This window comes from Girardinichthys multiradiatus, chromosome 2 (genome assembly GCF_021462225.1).
Source record: "Girardinichthys multiradiatus isolate DD_20200921_A chromosome 2, DD_fGirMul_XY1, whole genome shotgun sequence".
Classification (NCBI taxonomy): Eukaryota; Metazoa; Chordata; class Actinopteri; order Cyprinodontiformes; family Goodeidae; genus Girardinichthys; species Girardinichthys multiradiatus.
The window spans coordinates 19,692,469-19,699,490 of NC_061795.1; positions in this window are offsets into that span (position 1 = coordinate 19,692,469).

Sequence of the window (7,022 nt, forward strand, 5' to 3'; positions counted from 1 at the left end):
GCATCTGATGGGTAATGGTTTAGAGTTAGCAGCCACAAATGACATTTCTTGTAGCTTCCATTTGATATTAAATAAACATTTTTAATTATGTGTCTGGCTAATACAGTGTCTTTATATTCATCCACTCAACAATTTAATGTGTAGTCGTGAGAGTGAAACAAGGGAACACACATAATAAACTAAGAAACACAAACATAGGGAGCTTTTTTATTTCTCATGTAATTTTACCTTCTTCATGAGCAGAAAAAGCATTCCAAGGCTCGAAAATGATTTAAACTTTATCAAAACACTGATCACATGTTTGAGGTAAACATCAAAGAGTATATCTTCATTTTGTTTGCTAAAGTTAATGTGCTTCATGTTTGAGGATAGTTTGATCCACAGGTAGGCTGTCATGCTCTTTGAGTTTTCATTTAGATCATTATGATTTGTGCTTAGCCCTATCTTTGTTGTAGCGGCGTGTTTTCTCAGTCAGTTTCCTGGTTCTCTGTACCCTGGAAGTCTAGCTTTTTGCTTCCCTGTAATTCAGCACAGGTTCTCTAACGGTTCACATAAACACCATAAAAAGACAGATGGCATTGTTTTCTCCCTGTTTGAAAGTAAACAGACTTGCAATTCCTGCTTTAGGTTTGTTAAGATTACTAAAAATATATTTTTTTGCTAAATACCAAAATAATGAAAGACTTTTGGGGTAATGTATTTGTTACCTTCAAAAGACGTTTACATACACAAAGAGTACTTTGCATTTAAAGAATTTGGGCAATCCCGGATAAGGATGTTGTTTTGGAATATTCTTACAGGGTAATTCACAAGATCTGATTTCACTAGAAGCACACATGTGGATGTATTTTAAGACAATACCTCAGACACCCTACTTTCTGGTGTGACATCATGGAAAACTCTAAATAAATCAGGAAAACTGTCAGGAAGAGAATTGTGGACATCCACAAGTCTTCTTCATCCTTGGGTTTAATTTTCAGATGCCTAAACTGTCATGTTCATCTGTTCAACCAGTTATAAACAAATTTAAACAGCATGGGAATCTTCACACATCATACTGTTCTGTTCAGGAAGGAGCTCTGTTCTGTGTCCCAGAGATTAATGGGTTTTAGTGCAAAATGTATGTATCAACACCAGAACAAAAGCAAAAAACCTTGTAGAGATGCAGACTGAAGCTGGTAAGAAAGAGTAATTTTTCAGAGAAGCAGAGAAGTAAGTCCTGTATAAACATGGGCTGAAAAGCGGGAAGACAAATCAGCCTTAAAAAATGTACTTGGGACAAATACCTACATTTTCTGAGATGTGTCATGTGATCTTATGGAACTAAAATTAAATTGTAATGATCATCATTACAGGGCTGCACGGTGGCTCAGTTAGTAGCACTGTTGCTTTGCAGCAAGAAGGTCCTGGTTTCGACTCCCGGCCAGGGGTCTTTCTGCATGGAGTTTCCATGTTCTCCTTGTGCATGCGTGAGTGGTTGCCGGGTACTCCGGCTTCCTCCCAAAGCCCAAAAACACGGCTAGTAGGTTAATTGATCTCTCTAAATTGCCCTTAGGTGTGAATGAGTGTGTGTGTGGTTGATTGTCCTGTATGTCTCTAGGATTGGCGACCTGTCCAGGGTATACCCTGCCTCTTGCCTGTAGACTGCTGGAGATGGGCACCAACTCTCCAGTCACCCACTATGGAATAAGCGGTATAGAAGATGAATGAATGATCATCATTACATTTGGGGAAAAATAGAGAAGCTTACAAGGCACTATACTTCACAAAGGAAAGAGCTGCACAGATCCATGGATAAGGTAGAAGAATCTCTTTAAAGGACAAGTTTTAGTCGTGGACTGTACTAAACCGGTCTTTCTGAAAGAAATTTAAGAAGAATGCTACTGTTGAAAAGAAGCCATGAGGAGTTTCATTTGCAGCTTGCCACAAGACATGTAATAGACAGAATGAACATGTACTCTGGTCAGATGGAACTACTAAACATTTTATCCTACACACAAAATGCTGTATATTGTGGAAAGCCAACACTGCAAAACACCCTAAACACACATTCCCCACAGTGAAACATGGTGTTGGCAGCATCATGCTGTGGCGAAGGTGTGTTTAGGGTGTTTTGCAGTGTTAGCTTTCCGCCATATACGACATAACACTAACACTGCAAACACACCTTCCCCACAGTGAAACATGATGTTGGCTGCATCATGCTGTGGGGATGGTTTCCTTTAGCAGGGTGAATGAAGCGGGTCGGAATTGATGGGAAGATAAACTGAGCTATATACAAAAAATCCTGGAAGAAAACCCACTAGAGGCTGCAAAGTCCTTAAATATTGAGTACAGTATGACATGCCATAATAATTTTTAAATGGTGATTTGTTTTTTTGACTGCACAATTATGTCCAATAAGGACACTGAAGAGTGTTGTTGTGAAGTGACAAAATGTGAAAAGGTTTCAGGAGAATGAACTGAGAAAAAAAAGACAGGGTTTTGTTGAAATCCCAAACCATTTTTTTTTTGCCTATTATTTCGGACAATCTGGCAACACCTCTTATTTTAAAACTTTAACGTTGTGTGTGGGGATGGCGCAGGGGTAAAACATGTTGCTCATATTCAGAAGCTTCAGTCCTCAATGCAGCTTGTTGTGAGTTTGACTCCTGGCCCAGGTGACCTTTGCTGCTTGTAATCCCCCTCTCTCCAACCTTTTCCTGTCAGCTTACTGTCGAAAAAAATGCCACTACTGCTACAAAAAACTTTAATCATGATCAAAGAACTAGAAACTGAGATCTGACAGTTTGTTCTCAGACATATATACTATAAAATCCAAACAGTATAATGTGAAAGCCCTTTCCTGTCCCTGATTGATAATGTTAGGAAGTAAAATACAAACATCTTTCTTGGTTGGCACTCTTGAGCAATGAAAGACTCTAAGGAATAAACAGAGGTGACCCCGCACTGCCACTGTCTATTACCTCAACATTCTACATCCCAAATGGGAGCTATTGATTTTCTAGTTACAATCAACACCGATGTCAGTTGATAAAGTGCTTGAGTCTGCAGGCACTTCTCCACAATGGGTTTTCACCCATTACCTCGTCATACCACCGTAGAAACCTTAGCGGTTTCATGGAGCTTATAACAGAGAACCTCAATGCATACATTCATTCTAAACAAAATAGGACTTTTCCACTTGAGGCCGTGTGAAGTGTAGTACAAAAACCCTGAAACAATTACTGACAACTATCTCTGAAATGTTTTGAGCATTTTACAAGGTTGTACACTAAAATAACCAAGTTGAAATCATTGGCTAGTTACTTATACTAAGATTTAAAAACACTGAAGACTTCTGTCACACAGGTTCTAAGGTTTAAACTTTTAATGAGATGCCTGAGATGCTGGAGTTTTCTCCAGCTGTAAGAAGCATAGAGTAGGGTAGAACCAGGCAAGCTTATTAATTTACTTCATATACAAGACAATCCGAAGTGCTTTACAGAACATAAAAGGAAAAAGAAAAACAAACATTTAAGGATTATCTTAAAAGAGTTAAACATGTAATTATCATAAAGGCATTGCATAAAAGGAAAGATATTAAAATACAAACATTTAAGGCAAACGTGAATCCAACTAAGTTTCATTAAAAATTTGTTTCCACTCCAAATCTGATCTTCAATCTAACCCTTCAAACAGGCAAACTGTTCATTTGTCAGATTCTTTGATCAAAAGCAGCTGTAAACAAAATGCTTTTGTCTTGAGAACTGTAAAAGCGCTGAAACCCTCAGTTGCTCTAAATCAAGATTAAAAACTTACGTGTTTAGAGTGCCTTTGACTGTGCTATCAAAACAATAAAGGACAAGTTTTATTTAGTTTTTCTTTTTTATCATTTGTATTAACATCTTGTCATTTTAATTATTAATTTGTATTCTCTAATTATTTGTGTTCATTAATTATTTAATTACTTGCCACTGTAATGTACTTTTCCTCTTATATCTCTTTTTCTTTTCTTCATGTACAGCACTTTGAATTGTCTTGCTACTGTAATGTGCAATATAAATAAACTTGCCTTGCCTCTGATGTCAAAAGCATTTTCCAACAACAAAACTGCCGCAAACTGGATTTTTTTTCTACTTTAGATGATTCTCTATAAACCCTAAAGATGGTTGTGTTCCAGTAGATCAGGACTTTCATAAGTACTCAGACCAGCCTGTTTAGTACCAACATTCATGCAACATTCAGTGTCACTTAAATTCCCTTATTTCCCATTCTGAAACTTGGTTTGAACTTCAGCAAGTTGTCTTCACCACCTCTAGATATTTAAATGTATTGAATTACTGCCAGGTCAATGGGTGACCTACTGTTTGCTTTTATAAACAACTGAACAGCGTACCAGTAAGTTTATATAGTCGTATATGTATGTGAAAAGACAAAAAATTACTTGCAAATACTGTGAAACTGGTGTTTTTACACAAGCCCTTTTAAAGGCCTGTTAATTTATTTACATAAACACAGTTGGAATTGCTGCAGCATCCGCAAACTTCACAGACAGAAAAGCAATGATTGGGATGTACAAACCATGGTCCACAAGCAATAAAATGAGAGCTCTGAATCTACACAGTAGACAAAAGTACTATTTAATCATATAAGGCCATTTTCTTTACCAGCAGCCATCTAATGAGATTATACATCATGGATGTAGTGTTTCATTGATTTCAGTGTTATGCCTGATAGCCCTCACATTGCTGCAGGGCCTCCTTACCCATAATGTGAGACAAGAAACTTGTTGTATCATAGCATGTAATACCATCATGCAATTACGTCTGGTGTTCACTAGCACATACTATTGAAGTTAGCTGTCTTTGTAAAGATATTGTAATAGATCGAATCTACACAGGTGACCCCCTCCATGTAGACACAAAGAAACATAAAAGGCAACAACTGACCATGTATACCTTAATAAATGGCCATAGAAGAGTGGAGGTTGTGTGGGGGTAAGCCATAAAAAACTCAAAGGTGGCCTCTGACTGCCTTGCTTGTCATTGAATGGAGTCTTTCTCAAGGTTTTGGGTCAGCGCAGGTCAACATTTTGCCTGTTTGCTTTGTCGAAGAGAGGGTCAAGGTACGCTCTCCTGCCAGGACACTGTTAATACACAGGAGATAAATTAGCAAGCCCCCATCAGCCCTCTGGGAATAGTTTTGCCTCGCAGCACACCGGAGATTAAACCAAAGGTGAGCAATATTCACAAATCAACCAATGGTTGGGAGGAAAAAAGCCACATTTTATGTTGTTGTCTCTGGTCCCCAGAAATTGCCCTGAGTTTGCCTGCTGGATGTGCTCTAATGACCAAGGTTTTTAATTACATTTCTTTTAAAAAGAACAATCTAAAGTGAATAAATTATAATGCATTATACAAGTGTTCCTACAAATACACATTGTGGTTTCTATTCAAGGTAAAGAAAAATCAAATCACTGCTCATTCAATGAGTAATAAGATTTCATGGGACAAGATCCCACATTATCAAAATGACATCATATTTCTCATTTAAGTTAATGCTCTCTCACAATCACCTGCTGTCCACATTTCACTTCATCTCAAGTAAGTAATTAAAGTAAGCCTCAGATATGAAAATGAATCCCTTTAGCTCGACACAATGATGTTTGAGACTTTTATTTCAAATTAAGAAAGGAACTGCTTCTTGAGTTGTTACCCTGTTGTGTTGAAAGAGTTGGCCTATAAAGTTGTCGTCAGCTGGCCGAAAACGCTTGGCTAGGAATGCATTGAAGAAGGCTGCAACACTTTTAAATAGTTTATCACACAGTATTTTGAGTACTCTTTAGAAAAAACTAATGGTGCCTGAAAAGATTTTTAAGAACTGGAAAGTACCATGACTGGCTAACTGTTATCCTCTAACGTGTGCTAAAGTTAGAATCCTTTTTTTTAAGGGATATTTTAGATTTGGAATAGCATTTAATCTTTTGTTCAAAATCTAAAATACTAAGACGAGTTAAAAATGAAACAGAGATTCTTTGAAATACATAACATTTATGAACCTTTTATCCGATTTGAAAAAAAAAAAAACAGGAACACCTTAGAATTAGACAAGCATACAAAACACAACATATGGATTTCTCAAATCTGAACTGAATTGTTTTGCACTGATTACATTTTCTTCAATATATATATATATATATATATAAATTTCCCCCAATCATTTCTTGTTCTCGTAAGCCAATTATCATATCGTCTCCTCCCCTCCTCCCTTGAGCTAGCTGTATTATTGCACTTCTACTGCTCAGATTGGTGTCAAAAAGTATAAAACATGTTTTTAATAAAGCAGAGAGGAGATGAGACCATAGTCAACGAAAATGCTGTGTTACTCAGTAAAATTTTAGTTAAATTACTGAGTAACAAACAGGGAACACTTTGACAAAAGCACCAGTCTATGACCAGGTTGTTTTTAATAGAATAATTATAAATTAATTATTTTTATTCAAATCACATTCCTTCTGCATTCCTTGGATGATGGATCATTAATCCAAAAGGGAAATGTTTTTTTCTTTCATATAAAATGTTTTAGGACACAGCTTTTTGCCACACAACTAAGAGTATTGGGCAAAGGATGTTGTTTTCTAGATGGTGTAAGAGATATCTAATAGTGCTATAATCCTTAGGTGTCTATTCTAATTTGTTTTTGTTTAATCTATTCCCTGTTGTTCTTACCAATATCACACCCCTTCCCCTTGGGCATCTGTGATTTGGTTGATTGTGAAACTTATTCCTGTGTACCGCATGTCTGAGAATAATCCTGTGAATAATCTTCTTGTTTTGGTGAGCTGTTCTTTTCAAGATATCTTGTGTTAGATGGGCAGTTTGGTAGGGGTAATTTTATTTCAGCTAGTGTTTTCATGTTTTGTGGCTAGCCAAGGAGCTTAGGCATTGTACCTTTGTTATGTTAGAAGAATTATTTTTATTTTCAGTCAGAAAGAAATATTTGTGTTTGTTTATGGTTTTTGACATGGAGAGCCTGAAGTT